The 19,958-nt window shown below is 53.6% G+C and overlaps 1 long non-coding RNA gene across 2 annotated transcripts in view; it reads right to left on the bottom strand.

Annotated features, from left to right (window-relative positions):
- Window positions 1-329: 329 nt before the first annotated feature.
- LOC118612907 overlaps window positions 330-19,958 on the bottom strand; it is a 136,222-nt gene continuing 116,593 nt past the window's right edge. For both annotated transcript variants that reach the window (XR_004955251.1, XR_004955250.1), the window contains exon 3: window positions 330-628. This is a non-coding gene — a long non-coding RNA (uncharacterized LOC118612907). The remainder of the gene's footprint in view (window positions 629-19,958) is intronic.

Here is a 19,958-nt window from a genome sequence, read left to right as displayed (position 1 = left end):
TAGTTATTATATATGTGACTCCTTTTCCGATGATTATCAGCAGGACCTTATAAATGAGAAAAGCCCGTCTCCTGTTTATTTCTTTCGTTGCAAACCCACCTAAGCCAGTTTGGCTGTCCCCAGCTGGGCAAATCTGGGTGGCCTTCAATAGTCTGGTGCAGAGGCAACGAGCCATCAAACAAATGAAGCTAAACATGAGTGCTCTCGTTTGCAGGTCTCTCCCAAGGCCCTGGGAGGGTCCCTGGCAATCTGTCTACATAGTAGATGTTTTTATAAATTTTGCAAAGAACAGATATTTGAACCACATTCAATTAAGGAACTCTCTCTTTTCTTTCTGACTTCCTTTCAGAGAATTCCCCCTCTTCTCAGATGGTGTCTAGCGGTTATAGGCATTTGGGGGATCAAGCTAAGGAAAGTTGAGTTGGTAACAAATTTAGTTTGGGTTTGGTGGGATGTAGCGGTGTGGTTTGAAGACAGTTTCATGTATAGTTAACTTATTTCTGCCTACCCTATGCAGAAATATTTTTAGCGCCCACTAGGCAAACTTACACGTTGATGTGATGGAAAGATCCAAGACAAGAAAGCCTGCTGGATGGGAACATGTTCTGTGGCACCCAGCCCTGGATATCTGTAGGGAGAGGAAGAGAAACAAGGTTTTAATTGTGCAAAGTCAGAAGCTAATCTGTGGAATTTTTTTTTTTTTTAGTGTTAATTCTTTTTAATAAGATAATGGTTTAAAACAGTGGGTTTCCTAAGCACGACACAGAAACAAATAATAAAAATTTGTCACCTCATTCACCTTCAGCCCCTTTCTTCCCATTAGCTCTAGACCCTGTGTGGAAAATTCTTCCAATCAAGACACATAAAATTGTAACTGGAGGATTCAGTCCTCATTAATTCTTGGCAAAGGAAACTGTCAGGAATATACTGTATATACAGTGCATGCAATTATAAACACTCCATGCTTTTTTTTTTTTGGAAGAGACTATGTAAAATCAAAGCGATCAGAATTCCCCTATTTATAGGGTACAAATCCTGTGGAAGACGTACAGTGAATATGTCTGTCGAAGTTGCATATTTTATGAATTTAAAAAATTAATAACACAAAAAATTTTTGATCAACCAAGTTAGAAGATTGACTGAATTATGTTATTCACTCTATAGAAAATCATACAGATAGTTGTCACGTGAAGAGGTCATAGAAGAGTATGTGGCCCAAAATTGTAGGAATATATATTATAGAGCTGTATCAGCTGTTAAGTAATTAAATTATAATGCACTCTGAATTTCTGTGGGATTTACTTTTTAAAATTCAAAATGCGTTATAAGTTCTTTTCTTGTTCTGCATAAATATTTACTTTGGTACCTAATTTTGTATTTGTTGTTTCTAACGCTTTTTCCCAAAGAAGGCCCTCGAAATCTATACGCCTCAGGCCTCACAAAAGTTGGATCCAGCCTTAGATAGGTGAAGATGTTCGTTCTTCTCCTTCGTAATCTTGCTACTAGATTGCAACAGAGGCAAATGCCAGATTAAATTCTGCTTAAAATGACAAACATGTATGATCAAGCAGACAGAGGACCCATCACAAAACTCGTTCTGTAATCTCAGTGGAGATCGAGCTTGGTGTCCTTTGAGGTGCCCTGGCAGGTCCCATAATGGAAGGCTTATGTGAAGCCAACAATAATACTGCAAAGGTCAAGTTCTGCTAACCATTTAGCTGGGGTCAGGCAAACAGGAACCCTCTGAGTTAGCACCTTCGCCCAGGGTCGTTCAGGAATTGAGGCCAGGTGAAAGGTAAGCACCTTCTGGCTTCAGGAGTCCTGTTCTTACAAGGAGGGGCACATCTCCGTCTTATTTTACTTAACCTTCTTCTTTGACCACCACTCATGTCACCAACAAAATGCATTTCTATTATCCCTTATGCTAATTAGCAAGCCTCGATGATCGCTAGAGATGATGATGGCTGAAGAACTTAGAGTTCCTGCCTCCAGAATGTGGTTTTTTGGGTAAACATTAGCCAGCCACCCCAGGGGGTGCATTCGCAATCAGAGCAAGTGACCCCCATTGGGGGCAGATTAAATCTAAATCACACCCACAAGTCACCTTGTCAACGCTGCAGAATTTCAAAGGATATTGCAGAGAAGGCAACTCTCTCTGCTATTGCAGCTGCTGTTCATCGTTCATCGGCCCCGAGGAACCCAGCTTCCTGTGGAAGATGGCCCAAGGGAAGCCCCGAAGCCCTGTCGGGAGCCGCTCCGCCCTCGCCTGCTCTCCATGTTGGGCTTCTGCATGCGGTTTCCTTTCACTAAATAAAGGGGGATCCCCTGCGTTTGAAACTTTGAAAACCACTGCCTGGCACTAAACACCTCCTCTGTGCCCAGCGCCACTCGTTGGCGTGATGACGGTCAAAGTGGTGTTTGAGCCGGTTTACGCCAGTGAAAATGTTGCTGGAGACTTGGTCTCGGTCGGCCGAGCTGGGTATAAAAACGATGAAGTCATCTGATCGTCTTCCCTCTTCTCTACCCCCATCGCCCTTGTTTCCAATATGTGCTTCCACCACGTTTTACCCCCCACACGCTTTTTGTACTGGTGTCCCAAGTGCCAAGTGTGATGGTTAATTTTATGTGTCGGCTTGACTGGGCCTCACGGTACCCGGATATGTAGCTAAACATTATGTCTCAGTGTGTCCGTGAGGGTGTTTCTGGAAGAGATTAGCATTCGAATCAGTAAAGCAGATGGTTCCCCACAACGTGTGCGGGGCGTCATCTAATCCCCCGAGGTCCTGACTAGAAAAAGGTGGAGCCAGCAGTTCTCCTCCTCTCTGCTTGACTGCTGAGCTGGGCGTCGGTCCTCTGCCCTCGGATGCCGCTCTCCTGGTTCCCAGGCCTTCGGACTCGGATTCGGATGCCACCACTGACTCCTGAGTCTTCAGCTTATGGATGACACATCATGAGACTTATCGGCCTCCGTCATTCTGAGCCAGGTCCTTAGAGTAAATCTCTGTCTAAAAAGAAAAACCTATCTATCTGTCTGCCTGGCTATCTATCTGTCTGTCTATCTATCCATCCATCCATCCATCTCCTGTTCATTCTGTTTCTCTGGAGAACCCTGACTAATACACTGTGGCAAAAAGACTTCTGGACTAGAAGACTTCTCTCAACTTTGGGGAGAGGGCTCAGAGGGGAAACAAATGTGGGGTGAGCAGAGGCAAGATGTGTTTAAACTTGGTCAGTTTTGCCCTTGGCCTCAGGGCCGATGCAGTCACTCAAGACAACAACCTGGTGTTTCCAAGGGTTTTGAACCGAGAATCAAGTCTTTTCCTGCCCCGTGGCAAAACTTGGACTAGGTGCGCCTGGAGCTGCTGCAGCCCTTGCTTCCAGGGAAGCCAGTTGGCAGGCATAACTCTGTCCCTGGCGAGCTGGAAACAGGGCCAAGGTGCATCCTGGGAGCACCAGGATCCAGTTCTAGGCATCGCTGATGCCCGGCCCATCTCGGGTGAGGTCCATCACCTCTCTATCATCTGAGCTGGTGAGGGTCGAATTTCTGTCATTTTTTTTTTTAAACCAAAAATGTTTTAAACAAAGCACAAGGCAGCACAAGTATGGAGTTTGACGAAATAATAGACATGGACACAAGTAACCTGGAGGAAACGTCCGGAACTGAATGACGAAGGACAACAAGGTTTGTAGTCTCGGAAGTCTGCACTTCAAGGTACGGAGTGTAGGGTACTGAAAAAAAAAAGGGGGCCCTTGGGATTTCTAGCTCAGGGAGACAAATGTGAATGTGACAGTTTCCTTAGCCTTAGAGATGAGATAAGACGGCGGCCATGCGTTTCTTTCTCAACGCAGAGCTGGTAGGAAGCAGAGAAAAGCGAAGCCACGTGTTAAGATGAGAGCACCTGTGTGGGAATCCACCGGCCATGAGAGGGGGAGCAGGGGGAGGGGAGTGACCGGATGCCCTCTCGGTCGCACAGGCAGAGATAAGGAAAGGATGGCATGCTCCTGAGAACTGTCACAGCCTGCCCACTGGGCGGGGGCGGAGGGGCGCGTCCGGCCGCTGGGAGCAAGGATCGGGGACTCGAAAGCACAGCGAGCCAGGCCCGGAAGCGGCAGCCAGCACGGGCACGCTGGGAGCCCGCACTATGTGAGATGCAGACAAATGCAAGCTCAAGGTCAATCCAAGGGCAGAAGCCCGGAGGCACGAGGGAGTCAAATCTGTAGATTCCGGAAGAGCCAGACACGGGCAGAGGGAGGAACCCAGGAGCGGAGGCCAAAGACCAGACTCGGATCAGCTGCGGGGTGTGGACCGGACGAGGGGGTGGCGCCTGCAGGCACAAAGGCTCACGTGGAATTCCACCAGATGGCCGGCTGCTGCTGAGCTGTCGCTTTCACAACGGCTCGTCCACATGCAGGTGGCGCTGCCCTCAGGGCTCAAAGACATCAACGGACCTTCTGATGGCTCATGTGACAATGCTGGCATGGCAGCCAGAGTGAGTGGGCAGGGCCAGGAATCTCATTCTACTAGACACAGGGTGCCTGGTAAATTCTCCTGGCGCCTCCGACGGTTTCGTCCTTCGTAATTTAAGGAAAGAAACGAGAACTGCTCCCCTGAACCTCACTCTGAGCAACCTGCTCGGCAGAAGCGGAAATGGCAGGGACCCCACAAGGCGCCGGCCTTCGCAAAGCCGGCGACATCCAGGGCCCGGCAAGATGAGGGGCCATGAACCCGTTGAGAAAGCAGGTTTTAGAAATGTCCAGAGAAGGGAAAGGTAGGTCTCTGAGCGAGACTCGCCATGAGCGGACAGCTCGGGAGGGCAGGGAGGCTAAGTGGGGCTAACTGTACTCTGCGAACAGATGACGACGAGAAGCAGAGCTCCTCCGATCGTACCTTCCTGCCCAGCTCTCAGTCAAGAAGACTGATGTTCGGCCTGGAAAAGGCAGGATTAATGCTGGTTAGAGGGCGCGAAGCCGCATGTAATTGCCGCGAGCAGATGTCGCATCCCCATTAAGTACCTAATGGCCCCAGCGGGATTTCGCCCCATCCAAGTATTTCTCAGATATTTCTGAGATGCCCAGGGTGCCGGGCTCCAAATGTTTGTCCACCACCCCAAGTCTGCCCCAGCTGCTAACGACACTCAAGAGACCCTCCCTCGGCAGCCCTCAGCCGGGAGGGTCCACTGCCGCTACCCCAGGCCAGACTTGGGGTGAGCGATGCCGGCTCCCGTCTGCCTTCCATCCCAAGCACAGGGCACAGCATTCTCTAAACCCCCAGAGCACAGCTGAGACCAGCCAACCCTCCCTCTGAAAACGGAAGCTGCACCAGGGCAGGGGTTTTGTCTGTCCCCCTGGCCTGGGGCTCAGGACAGGGCCCGACGGTCTGCGAGAGCCCCGTTCATCTGTAACTCTCAGCAGGTCCTTACGAAACATTCCCAAATAAAAGACGAATGAGGCAGGGGATACCTAACAACGAAGGCTCATTTGGGGGTCCTCAGGCCTGGATGTAGGAATCCCTCTTTGCAGATTGCGAAAATTACCTCCCTGGAACTTTACGTGTAGGTGATGCGTTTGCGAGAAGTAAGGGGCTCCTTGCGCTGACAAAATAGAAAAAGTTCACCGCCACCCGCCACCCTGAGATATATGATGGGAGAAGACCCCACTGGGTGGGCAGGGGCCTTGGCGGGTAGGTGGCACCTTTGTAGGAAGACGAAGGTTCCCTTGCTCACGGCAGGGGCAGCCGCCAGGGTGGACGGGGTCCTGTTCTCGGCCGGGCGGCGTGGCGCTACTCCGGGGCCAGGCGCCTTCGTCCCGTGCACAGGCCACACTGTCTCTCTGTGGGACTTCCATCCTGCCGACGCCTGGCACGAGCCAGCACGACTGCACGTCCGCAGGGCCCTGGAGTCGGAGTCAGGCCGGCTCTGGCTGGAACTCCTGCCCCTCCCGTGCCCCACGGGGCTCCACAAGGGCGGGGGGCTCTGGGGCCCCCCTCCCGGCACTCGTTTCCTGTCCCGGCACCCGCTCTCCTCTGGCGACGGCCGATGGGCATCCGGTCCTCCGGGAAACCCAGGCCTGTGATCTTACGGTGGCCAGTAGCACAGTCCCATGAGAACGCGGTCGTTCCAAAGGGCTTTGAGCTCATCAGTCTTCAACGATGCCACGTGAGGACAGACGGCGTCCACCGGAGTGGCGCTGCTCCACGTGACCTTCATTGTCCTTCGCAGTCTGCCTGCTGGGGAGAGGTGGGTGCATACCCTGCCCGAACGGCCCCTGCAGTCCCCTGGGCTCTCAGCCGCTGCAAACGATGGCTCAGGCAAAAAATACTCTCAACTCTGCAAGAATAAGCAAACCCTGTCACTCACTACATTCTAACAGAGGTGAGAAATATTTCTCCCCTTCTCTGGAAGCAAGGAAATCGTAGAGACTTAGCTTGGGCTCGATCATATAGGAAAACATGCATTACCAACACAAAACATTTACCATCCAAGCCTATGATCACCGTGCAGATCAATGATGGCTTCCTAATAATTGCTCCCAGGAGCACACGCTGGGCACTTGCTTCCCAGGTGTGTATGTACAATGACCCACGATGGTGGGGTCCCCTCACCATCTTCTCGCTGGACAAAGATCTGGGCAGGTGTGAACGGCAGTTTTCTCACGGTCCACCCAGGTGGTTCGCAAAGCAGACGGGAGGCGCCCGCATCCCTCCGCCCAGGGCCCACCCGCCACAGGGAGGCGACTGAGCTGCTCTCCCTTGGTGGCCATGTCTGGTTTCTCAGCCTGAAACCACTTAACCCTTGCGTGTGAGGAGATCTTGCGGCTCACGGGAAGTTAGGGCAGAGGAACCATCTTTCTCTTTGCGAGGGCAGGTCTAAGCTCAGGGGATTCTGAGGCAGCGTCTGTGTGCAGAAGGACAGCAAGGCCGTTCTCGCCACCTCTGACCCCGTAAATTAGAGGTTATACATCGGCGGCCTGCGGTTCCCTGAGTTTTGTTCGGCTCTGCCCAGCATTTACGACGCTCTGGATCCCGTTGCCAACATTTAAAAAGAGGGTGCGTGGCAGAGCTCATTCTCGCCCTGGGGATCCTCTGCCCCCCGCCAGCAGCCACGTGGGCAGCATGTGTCCCCAGGGGAGGTGGGGGACGTTCACCCTCCCCCCGCCCGCTCTCAGCCTCAGCCAGGGGGCCAGGGCTGAGCTTTGGCTGATGGGGTGGGAGCAGAGGTGACCGCGCTGCCTGGGAGCAGACGCCTGACGAAGCATCGCGAGGTCAGCGTGTCCTCCCTTCTCTCTGCCACAAGAGGGCACATCAGAGTGGGGTCTGCGCTCAGCCTGGATCCACAAAGGGAAGACAACAGAGCAGAGCCCCTGCCCCCCACACGCAACAGGGACAGAAACGAGCCTTCGCGATGATAAGCCTCCGATGTTTGGGGCTGGTTACTACAGCCCAAGCTGAAAAAGGACGGATAGAGGAGACACCCCACGGCGTCTGGGGCTTCCACTGCCCTTAAAGGACCAGATCGATAACACTGGCCCCCAGGACTCTGACCGGTGGCCGGAGATGAAGGGATGCCCCCTTTGGACAGAGACCAGTCTCCGCCTGCCCACTTTATCCACCTGCATGGCTTGCTAGGCCTTCTGGGCCCCTAACTCAAACCCCCACGTGTAATGAGAGCTGCAAACAGCCAGCCGAAGCCCGTCGTGGGCAGTGTCCCCTCCGCTTCCGGCCTCACCCACTCGCCCGCCACTAGCACCCCTCAGTCCAGCCTTGAAACTCCCTAAGCTCCCTGAATGCAGGCGGTTCTCCCACAGCATAAACCAGTTGAGAACTAAGGGCTGTCCTAATGCTCTCCCAGCCATCGCGACTGATGACCGGAAGCCAGACCCCTACGGGTCGCCCGCAGTCCAGCTCCAAGTGCTGTCTGTAGCCCTGGGAGACCCCACTTCGCCCTCCTTTCACGAAAATCCTCAGCGGGGCTCCATTGCTGGGTGAGCCTGGGAGGTGACGGAAGTGAAAGTATCGAGAGTTCTGCTGTGTGGACGCTGTCACATGGAAGCCACCGTGTCTGGGAGCAAAGTAAGAGCCTCGGATCTACCACTCACGTTTGGGTGCCCACGGCGCCCCCTCGCTGACAACTCCACGTCTTCCTCAGCCCCTTCTAACCGGGGAACGCCAACCCCACTCATCGGAAATGCAGCCGCAGGGGCTACACACCCTAAATGTCCCCTCTCTTGGGACCCCTCAGGTGCCAAGACCCTAAACACTGAGGTCACAACACAACAGACCTGAGCACCTGGGCCTGCCCATATCGTCCCTTTAGCTGGACTCGAAGGCCCTTGGCATAGCCGAAGGCATCGGCGAGTGGCGGTGACCCGTCGGGGCACGCCACCCCTGGGGGCTGCTGCTGGACAGAGCGAAGGCGGAATGCAGAGCTTGGGGAGGATTCAGAGACGCCACTGCCTTCTCTCGGGGCCCACGGTTTCACGCAGCTAGACCCAGATGGCACCGGCCCCTCGCCTGGCTCAGGGAGGAAGACAGTGGAAAACGCTTCCCGGGCCCGCACTGGCCAGGCCGGGCCATGAGGAGCATGTGGTCAGCCAGCAGTCAGGCGCTGGGGCCCTGGACCAGCCCCGGGGCATCTCGGCCATTTGCCTCTCCTGGCCTCGAATCCCCTGCCCTGCCAACCCCGTTTCCAGGCTGCTGCCAGACAGGGCCTCACAAAATGATGACGCTGTCCTCCCACTCAGCCCCCGCTGGCCTGGTGCCCACCGCTTTCAGGATGCAGTGCAAGCTCCTTACATAACGAGCAGGTCTGTTCATGCGCTGGCCCCACGGGCCTTCCTGCCCTCCCCGCCCCGCGCCCCGCCCGGCCTGAGTTCATGCGCATCGAGCTGCTCAGGGCTCCTCACACCCCAGGCTGCGGCGTGTCCCCCGGACTGCCTCATGCCAGGAGCGCTGCTTCGGGCTGCTTCTAGGTGCTGCGTCCCCTGGCAGGCGCCCCTGAGCCCTCGGGCCAGTTTCGAGGCCCGTCCCCTGAGCTTCCGAGCGCCCCACGCTCCCTGCGACACAGTCGTTCTTACAGTGTACGGACCCAATGTTAAAAATCGCAAAAGGAATCATCCCACCGTTCCATTCTTTCCTCCCCTCCCCCACCGTCTACCCCAAACCTTATTATCCCCACCCCCCACATTAATCCTCGTGTAACGAATCAGGAAGACGCTCCTCCCGATGGTTCATCTGTTCATTCATCCGTTCGCCAAACTTGTACGGAGCCTCCGCTCCGAGGCAGGCACTGTGCTAAGCGGCGGGGTCGCGTGGGACCTTACATTCCGGTGGGGTGAGAAAGACGGCAGACGACTCCGGCCCTGTGCGGTAAGCGAGGAAGCAAAGACGGTGGCCGGTGGCGTGCGCGATGCGGGGAAACGCAGCGGTCCGGGGCACGCGGGGCACGCGAGGCGCTCTCCTACGCAGGGTCGTCGGGAAAGCCTGTCGGGCGAGGCGGCATCTGGGCAGACGCCGGGAGGGAGTGAAAAGGTGTGCGGGTAGGTGGGGGAGAGGAATCCAGGCAGCGGGAACAGCAGGTGCGAAGGCCCCGAGCCACTCGGGGCGACGCTACGTGTTGCGCAGACAAACCCCCAAACTTCGCAGTAAGTGTTCACTTCCTGCCCATGCTCTCGTCCAATGTTGCGTTGCCGGTCGACAGGCTGCATCCTGCGTTTGGGTCCGGAGACTCGCGCGCCGTCTGTCTTGTGGCGTTCCCATTTTCCCGGGCCTCGAAGACCTCCCCGGTGAGTGGGCCGACGGAGGCACCGACGGTCCTTAAGGCTCGCACTCCCGGCCGGAAGTGGCGAGCACTACTTCCTGTTATGTCCGGTTGGTGAGAGCCAGTCACAAGGCCACGCCTGAACGCCAGGGGTCGGATCGGGCGGCTGCCGCCCGGCGCCGAGGCTGCACTGTGGGCGAGCATTTTAGGGGGCCGGCCAGCCACCTCCGCCTGTGCGTGGAGACAGCGCCTGGAGGTTCAGAGAGCGCCAAGCGGGCCGAACAGTTCAGAGAGGTGACGAGGATTGGTGGGCAGATGATGTCAGGGCCACGGTCACTGTCGGACTCCGGATTTTCCTCTTTTTGAATTGGAAGCTCTTGGAGGGCTTTGAGCAAGGCGGTGCCATAAAATGGCTATGTGGCAAGGGGCACTGTGGCTGCAGTGTGGAGAACAGTCTGCTGGCGGACAAGGAGGGACACGGGTACAGGTAGGCAGGAAGAAGGCTAGAACAGCCGCGCGGGATGAGAAGGCAGCGTCCTGGACCCTCCCTGTGAGGTTCTGGGATGGGACAGGCCAGAGCAGGGGATGGCAGAGGGCCAGGTAGTGTTCCAGGCTTTACACGCCATATCATGTCTGTTGCAACTGCTCAACTCTGCCATTGCAGCTGGAAACAGCCACAAACAATGTGCTAACGAATGAGCATGGCCGAGTTCCAATAAAGCTTTATTTACAAAAATACGGTCAGCCTGCGAAGTTTGCCGACCCTGACAAACCAGGCCACAAACAGTCCCGGTCTTCTCTCGTCACACATTTCTAGTAGGGGCCTACGCGGTGGTCGCAGAACGTGGCTGAGAACTCTGTCGCCGCTCAAAGTTCATGTGGCGGCCACTCCCAAGGAACCGAATTTCTTGTAGCAACACTCGCTACTGAATCATGGCTCCCCACTGTCTGCGAGCAAGTTCTCTCTTGACAGGGGAAACGGCTTTTGGCAAGACCTTTTTATCACGGCGCAGGCTCATCAGCTATTCTTCTATAACTAAATACCTGTATTATGTGTAATTGAGGCGGCAGCTGAGAAAAGATGCAAATGTGTTCTCGAAAGTCTGACTTCGCAGCAGCTGGGAGCTTCTTTTAAAAGAGCAGGTTGAAACCGAAACACATTTGGCATGTGCCAAGGTGGGAAAAGGAGAGAATGTGAGCTAAAGAAAGGAATTAAGAGATAAAGCGCCTGCGGCGTAGTGTTCGGGAATTCGCCATAGTCTGGGGCTCACCCCGTGAGCGGAGCTGACTGCGCACCGCACCGCAGGGAGCGTCCTCCCCGCCAAAGCAGCTCCGCCCCCCGCAAGGGGTCCCCTGCCCCGAAGTGAAGTATGAGGCAGCGGAAACACCACGCCGCTTTTTCAACGTTCATGGGTTTTTTCTTTCTCAGAACGTCTTCCATCTCTTTGCACGGCTGGGCTGTGTGGTGTAACAAGACGGGGCCACTGAGAACCCAGACAAAAGGCTGGAAAGAGGAAGAGAAATATCTCACGAACTCATTTGCCATGAGAAACGATCCATTCCTCTAGCACAGTACTGTCCGATAGAACTTTCTGTGATGTCGGAAACACTCTGTATTGTCACCATCCGACATGGTAGCTGTCAGCCCCACGCGGCCACCGAGCACTTGGAATGAGGCTAGTGAGACTGAGAACTGCGTTTTTTAATGTAATTCCGTTTTAATTAATTTAAATCAAAATGCACACAGCTCCCCGGCGCCAGCGACCACAATATGGGACAGAGCAGCTGCCGCGAGTTGTTCAAGGACGGAGGCTCGCGAGCCAGACAGACCCAGTTTTCGATCCTGGCTTCCCGCTGACTAACCGTGATCAGGCAAGGTACCTACGGCCACTCAGCCTTGCTTACACCATTTGCAGGCCGGGTACAATTGTGCCTACCACAGGGAGTGGTTGGGAGAATGAGGGTGAGGTCGGCGAGGGGACTTACAGCACTTCGCACAGTGCCTGGCAGAAGGTCAACATGCGACAAATGTTCGCTGTTTCGTTATTCTCCAGGAAGGCCCTGGAAGGACCCGCAACCCCCTTCCAGATGTTTCGGAAAGGTGGCTCCTCGGGCACTGGTCTCTCCCACCGAGGCTTCCGTGGTCTTACATGATACCACGTAAAGTCAACTGCGGGAAGAGAAATGACGGCCACTTAACCAGACCTCTGACTTCCTCTGGTCGCCTCTGAGACCTCCCCGGGGAGACAAAGACTGCTAGCTGCCCACTCGACATTTGGGTGACTATGCGCCCAGCTAAAAGCCCGTATTTCCCAGGCTGCACTTGCAGGTGGTCAGTAGGATGTAAGCAGACACTGTTAACTGCAACGTCCAGGGAGTCGTAGGAGCGATCGGACGGTATGTAAGTGCCCCTGTGCCCTTCGCCCTCTCACCGTTCCTCCTGCTTCTTATCTGGAATGCAGACAAGACGGCTGGAACTCCAGCAGCCTTGAGGAAGTGTCGTTGCGGGGGAAAGTCCTGAACCACCACGGAAGGCAGAGCGAAAAGAAGAGAGGCCTGGGTTCCTGAACGCTGTGAGACCACCAGACCAGCCCGGGGCTGCCCGCCTCCAGATTTTGCCTGTGGAAAAGAACACTTCATACTAACTATGCGTATGTCATTATTACTTTTGTTTTATGTGCAGCAGGACATAACATAACCCGTGGATAGTTATTCCCGAGCGGTGATTAATTCGATCGGCGCAGGTTTTTATGGCATGAATCTGATGAAAGAAAGATCTTAAGGAAATCAGTCCAGCGCTTGTTCTCCAACCCTGCCAGGGGGCACCTGAGCCTGGCAGTGACATTAGAAATCATCTCTGGTCAGTTTTTTTTTTTTTTAATCATTAAGCCTTGTTCATTTTTTTTTTCTTCCATGGATCTTATATTTCAAAATAAGTTTCGCCACCATCAATTAACCATAGCGGGCAACTGTCATTTGGTGGCTGTCTAGCATCTGATCCTCTTTCTATATTTGGGGAATTCTCCTGACAGAATAGAGTCTCCGAAGACATGATACTAACAACTGCCCAGCGAGCGTCCCTGTCTTCCGGCAGCCGGATGAGAGCACAGAAAGCGTAGGATTAGCCGACTGGATGATCTCGCCTGGGACTTTGTGTCTGGAGTGAGCCGCGCGAGGCAGCAGCCACGATTTGGGGCTCATTCCGCTGGGCAGCAGCACCCTGTATCCCAGAGCGGTGGTTCCCATGGGTCAGCGTCTGCTGTCCAGTGGCACCCCAACCAGGCTGCTCTGGTGGCCAAGCACCGCACCGCTCGGCGAGCTTATTTTTTGCTGAAGTCCTTCAGACTTGGTTTCTACTCCTTGCAGCCAAGAGTCCTGCCGGATACATGTGCCAATCAACACGGTTTAACCTGTGATACCGCACAGAACTGTCGTCGTGCAACCAGACGAGCAAACAGCGTTCATATTGGGTGGTGAAGCCTTAGTTGGGTAAATGCACACTTTCTTTTGACCTTTTAAAAACATTCAGAATATTTTTCTCCATTTCTCCACTTCTCCCACTGCGGATCCCTAAGGACAAGGAACTCCAGCCTGAAAAACTCCGATGTCATTGTATTTCCTCATTTTACAGGTAACAAACGAAATCCCAGAGAGCTGAAGTGACTCGTTCCCCAGGTCAGGCTGCAGAAGGAACTCGCCAGTGAAGGTTGCTAGCCATTCAATCATGCGCCGTGCTTGGCCCGTGGACATGGCCTCTCAAGGGATTCAAAGTCAGGAGAGATGAGTGATTTGAGAGGATGCAAAATCCCACTCGTCTGGAGAAGAGCTTTGGGGAAACGAAAATGACCCAAATAACATGAAGAGAGGCAGGTAAAGATACTCGGAGGGAGTAAATGATAGTGAGAACAGAAAGAACGCGACTTCGGCCTCGAGGACGCGGGCATTGTGGGTAAAAGCAGGGACTTGACAAAACGGCCAGGAGCGGTGCAGATACTGACCTCCGTTATGGACCAGATGAGATGGTTGGTCCAGTTCAGGGTGTGGTTCCGGAGGGCAGAACCCAAGAAGAGGTTTAGCAGAAAACTTCCAAAGTCAGAGAGCAAACTCAAACATGCTGTGTCCTGCTTTAAGAATGTGCGATTAGAAGTATCTAAATTTGCAAAATAGAGTTTTGAGATTACTTGCTTATAAAAATCATTCTTTAAAGAGAGGAAGATAGAGCTATTTCGTAGGTTGCAGAAACCGGCTTTGCCTATGTATTTTCTACAATATTTTGAGGCGATATTATTATCCCCACTGCATGGATTAAAAACAAGGGCTCGTGGAGATTAAATAACCCCTCGAGGTCACACAACTTGTAAGAAGCAGACCCCGATGTGGGATGTGGGTGGCATCGCATTCGGGCTGCAAAGGCCCAGTGTCTCCCACTCTACCGGGGTCGCCTCCCACAGAGCACCTTTAAATGAAGACACTCAAAACGCATTCCGAAGGCACTTCTAATTGAAGAGACTCAATAATTCGCAAAGATGAGATCCGCACACCGTTTTTGAGAACGCGTCCATCACACAAAGCATTATGCAACAACGTAAGAACAAATCAGGATCCCATACAAAAAAGAAGAGGGGGATGATAGAGGAAGCGTGGTTAATTAATGCAGCAGGAAGTGAAACGCTACAGGAGCGGAACACGGGCTCCCGGAATATGATACGAGAAGCGGCTTCATCAGGAAGACAATGCGTGTGCTTGGAGAGAGAATGGCGAGGGAGAGGCAAACGCGAAAACAAATTAGCCGACGAGAAAACACTGATTCGAAAGTATTATATAATGATCGACTCACAAGAAATCTCTCTGCAGTGAACATCCGTGGAGCCCTGGCTTTTAAGATTAAAAAAAAAAAAAGAAAAAAAGTAGGTGCGCTTCTCTGGGTTGGACGGGTTTAGGTGTCATTTTCCTCTTTGGAGAAAGAAACCAGTTGGGTATTTTCAAAAGTTCCCTTTTGGTTTATGATCCTAAGGTTCCGCTCGCGGGCACTTTCTATGACCGTCATTTTTTAAAGCTGGTTAACTCAGTGGCTTTATTTTTTTCCCCTGCCTCTAAATTCCCCCACAGGGCTTTGACTTAATGAGACCACATCTGGAGTCGGTGCCACTTGCTGGGCTCCACACTTGAAAAGGGACGTTGACCTGCTCTGCCGCCAGAGAATGGAACCGAGACACATGGGTGGAAGCTGCCCCGCGATGAATTCTGACTCAATCCGAGAAAACCTTACTATCGCCTGCTATCAGAGCCTGCGGACAATGGAGCCGGCTGCTTTTTGAGACAGTTTGCTGCCAGGGATTGGAAACGCCGAAGCAGGGGGTGTTTTAACAGCTGCCAAAGTTGCTCTGGAGGATGTGTGTGTGTGTGTGTGTGTGTGTGTGTGTGTGTGTGTGTGTGTTTGGAAGTTCCCTTTCAATTCCAACACCGTATGATTGATTGATCACATAACCCTTTGTTTTCCAGGCAATAGCTCCTTGCAAGTTCTTTCGTCTTCATCGTCATGAGCCTCTTCCCTTCCCGCAAAAAGAAAGTTGGCAAAAACAACATAGAATGGCAACAGTGACCACCACCTAGGTCTCACCGCTGTCCGATCGTGTCACGCTCCCGCCACTGGATTATCTGTCGATCATCCAGATTGGGGTATGGAGGCCAATCAGGGTGATGGGGACAGTGCCGGCACCTCCGGATGGCCCCCGGGCAGGTCCGTGAGCAAGAACAGAGGGAGCGGAGGCTGAGCGAGGCCATGCGCGCTCTTCCTGGGTCCCTGCCTTGGCGAACGGCACCTCTGCCCATCCAGATGTGTGGCCCCTCCCTCTCCACACCCTCGCCCACACCACCGTTTTCTTAGCCCCACGACTCCCAAATCGCTATAACCACCAGGTCGGAAAGTCTATTTCTTGCTTAAACGCCGTCTTCACATTTTAGTCTTCCCGATAGTGCAATTAAGGTAGGCGAGGGTGTCTCTAACACTTGAGTTTAGCCAGCAGCTCAATCTACTCCTTAATCTTTTTGTCTAGCAAGACATACTTGAGTTCCGAGGGAACATCAGGCAGCCGGAGGATGGAAAGATTTAGAAAGGGAAGAGAACGACTTGTGTGCTGGATGCCACGCGCTGTCAGGGCCTCACACACGGGGTCCCTGCTGTCTGAAAAATACTCCTTTGCCACTTGTCAAAATCCTAGAGGCACTCATCGGAAGCCAGGCACACGAGCCCTTTAGAAGCCTTCGCTGGTCTCCCTGAGCAGAGCTGCTTCCTCCTCCTCTGAGCCGTTGGGGTGCCTTGTCCACGTGTCCGCCATTATTGCTTTGATCACACGACATGGCAAAGATTCGCTTCTGTGATGTCTCCCTCACCGCGCCATGAGCTCTCCGAGAATAACACCTTTGTATCCCCAGTGCCCGTCGTGATACCTGGCTGTGTTAGTCAGGACTTTTGGTTGCACATTATAGAAATCAACTGGATCTCTTCACTCAAGCCAAAAAGGACAAACCACGTGTTCACTCATGGTACTTCCTCCCAGTTCTCAAAAACAGGGCAATCTTGTGCGTGGACTCTGCAGGGAATAAGCCAAGAGCTGTGCACTAAACCTTGGGGAGTAAGCGTGGAGGAGGGGAGGGGAGAGGAAGGGAGGGCCGGAAGAATGGGGGGGGGGTGGCGATGCCGAAGCCCAGCTGACCTTCCTCACAGCTTGGTTTGGGGCCACTCTAATGGTTACAAACTCATCACCGGCACCGATCAGAATGCCGGGCCTGGGGTCTCCTCTCCCATTTCCCCCTCCTCACGCTCCTCGTCTTTCCTCAGCTCTGTCAATCCATTAACCTCGGGAAACTGAGTCCACGCCAGGCTCGCCGGCCCAAGGGGGCCGTGGGGCTGGGCTGCCACGGGCACCCTGCTGCGTCGCATCCTGGAAAGTGCCTGCGGAGCTGAGGACCAGGGCAGCAGACGCCTCCTCCCCGCCAGCGTCGGCTTCGCTCTTCTCTCACGTTTTAATCGTTCAATCTCTCTTCTTTGTTTTCCTAGTTGAAAGCGAACAGAGAGCGAGTCGGGTATTCCAGCCGATTGTGGTCAGCATTAATTTCACGGTCCTCTGCATTTATTACGTCTTATTTCCTCTCCATAATCTCCTTTTCCCTGATATTTGTAAAAGCGCATCTTATTTTCCTTGATTGCTTTGGCTGGTGTGATCTCATTCTGATTTTTTTGCCACTCTTATCTTTTCTCGAGAAGCTTTAACTGATGCAGCATACTCTTCGTTAATTCCCTCCCTTTTCTCTGCAGACAGGTGTGTCTTTTTCTCTCTGAAGCTCTCTTATCATTCTGGGGGGGTGGGGCAGTTTCCCCAGCTACATTTTGCTTCTCCTTTAGAAGGAGTGCCAGCTGGGCTTTAATCATGGGGGGGCCCCCCTCCTCCACATGCTACTGCCCTGAAAACCATCCGGGTTTTCTGGTCTTCCGTCTGCTGCCGAACAACATGCTCGTTGCCCCTCGACTGCAGGTGATTCTTCCCCTGGCTGCTGCGTGGCTTGAGCAGAAGGCTGCGCCTGGGGCAAGAAGGAAGAGGGAAACTGCGCAGGCAGACGGGCTACCTATTAGCAGCTCGGGGACACACGCTGGTGGCGAAGCTGACAGCGACAAAGACGCTCCACACCTAGCGGGGTCAGCGGCAGGGTAATTAAGCGCTCGTCATCAATGACAGTGGAACTCAGCTCCCGGTCCATTGAGAGCCAGAGCTGAACATCCACCTGACGGCTGTCTGTCACTCCATCTCGGACCTGCAGGCACCACAGCGGTCGCTCCCCCTGTGTATTTTGCTTACGTTTCTCTTTTAACATCCATTTCGTTTCACTTCGACTTGTGGTTAGTCATTTATGGGTCTCTCTCTCTCTCTCACGGGCCCAAAACCTAAGGCATTGTCTCACCTCTTTGCAACCTCAACATGCTTTAGATCTCAAGGTCCTCATTCCTATTAACATCATATTGCCTAAATTATTCTAGAAATGTCTCTGGCTCTCCCTTCTCCCTCAGCCTGCACACACCGTAGTTCACCGATTTGCATCTCCGACATGTACCCCTTTTCATTCACACCGGGTGCTCTATTAGACTTTCCCCGGTCGCAGAACACATTACCACGGCCAACTCACATCCACCCCTTTCGCTCGGTAACCACTCTCGCTTTCCTTTCCATTACCTACATCCTCCCACCTGCTGAAAGAGAGCCAGCTCTACCCATCACTCCAGGAACGGAGCACGTGGCTTAGGTCTAACCCGGTCAATGGGACGCATCCCGCGGCTGTTCTCATTGGGTCACGGCGAGCACATGACCCTGTTTAAGCCAATGAGATCAGAGCGGACACTTCTCGAAGGCTTTTGGCAGAAAAGCTTCCTTGCTCTTCTGAGAGAGCTTCCCGACGCGGGTCGCGAGGTGGCGACGGCCCTCTTTACCAGCCTGTGGGAGAGCCACCTGAAAAGGAAGCCGACCCAGAAGACAGCGGAGCCAAGCGGCGTAGGAAGACAGAGTTCTGACTTTAGTGTTTGAGCTCATGGATCCAGCTGCGCCCGGACCGCTCCCAGACCTTCGCCGCCCGCCTGCCCCTCACAGCCGCCCCATCAGCAAAGCCCAGCAGCCCTGCCTTTGAGATGCATCCGAAACACGACCCCTTCCTGTGTGTCTGCTGCCCGCTGCCCGGCCCGCTGGCTCAAACCGCTACACGGGCTGCCTCCGCTCTCGTCACTGACGGACCGCTCTCCACGGGAAAGCCAGGGGGTCCTTTTAAAACCACAGGTCAGATAATACCACCGCTCTGCTCAGGGCCTCTAAAAGCTCTCCGTTGGACCCCAAAACCCTTACCTTGACTCTTAGGCCCTGCGTGTCCTGCCTGCCCACCCCCCACCCCCACCTCATCTCTTGCCCCTCCCACCCCAGTTCAGCCCACTCCATCCCCACTGGCCTTGTAGCTCCTGTGTCGAGGCCTCCGTTCTCGCCGCGCCCCGCCCTGGACCGCGCACCGCCAGCGTGTACCCCTTCGCAGTCACGCGGGATGCCCTTTGCTTCCTCCTTCCTTCCGGGCTCTGTTCAAGTGCCACCTCTTCAGTAAAGCCAGCCCTGGCCGTTCCTCCCTAAAGCGGCGCTTCCTTGTCACCCTGTATCCCCTTACCTTGCCTAAGTTTTTGAGAGCATTTATCACCACCTGAACGGTTACATATTTATGTGGCTATTATTACCTGTATCTCCCTGTTATTATGAGAAACTCGGGCTGTGTTTTTGCAGCTTGTATTTAATCCTTAGAACAGTAACCGGCACGTAGCAGGTATTCAATAAAGTTGCCGATTGAATGAATGAATGAATGAACGAATCCCTTCCCTAGTTTGAGTAAGGTATTTTCAGTTGGCTTTATGCCACTTGCAGACAAAGTACCCTAATACGACGTTCAACTAATATTTCCTTAAAAAATAGATAAATACCTTCACTATGGTCAGATTGTAAGTGACATCCTCATATATAATAACCACACCTGGCCTGCGACCACCCCGTTTGAGTCCCAAGGCAACAACATACAGCGTCCCCCTAGACACTCACATTGTTTTTGACAGGTAAATGGGGCAGGTCGCGCCCTCCCCCAATGACAGGAGGAAAGCGCGGTTCGGAGGAGGACGGGGGGGGGGGGGGGGCACAGCCCGCGCTTCCTGGTCACCGGCTCACAGCTCCCCCACTTCTCAGTTTCGAGGGTCTGTCCCCAGATCTGCAGCCTCGCAGCTGCAGCCCCGGAGGAGCGCTCTGAAATTCTGGCCCATGTGGTTTCTATTTAGCTAACGTTTCCAATTCCCTCTTCTCCGAAAGCCAATGAAACCCTGAATTTTTCCCACATGAGACTGCGAGCTTTCCGAGGAAAAGAAAAGCAAGCATATGGCTCAGGAAACCAAATCTGCCTCGTGAGATAACATTGTTTCCCCGTGTTAAGTCAGCACCGAATAACATTCTTTGCAGCTGCGTTTTTCATGCGGGGGCCGTGGACAGGAGACTTGTGTTTCTGCCTCGAGTGGCCGCGAGACATGGCAAACGCGATCCTCCCGCAGCCCTTCTACGCCGGGGAGGTTTCTCCTTCCCCGGCCGTTCCCCGCGGATGGCATTAGCTCCCTTTTTCATTCCTTTCCCCTCGCCGCAC

Source organism: Rousettus aegyptiacus, unplaced genomic scaffold (assembly GCF_014176215.1).
Source record: "Rousettus aegyptiacus isolate mRouAeg1 unplaced genomic scaffold, mRouAeg1.p scaffold_m13_p_17, whole genome shotgun sequence".
Lineage (NCBI taxonomy): Eukaryota > Metazoa > Chordata > Mammalia > Chiroptera > Pteropodidae > Rousettus > Rousettus aegyptiacus.
This window is presented reverse-complemented; position numbering and strand designations above follow the sequence as displayed.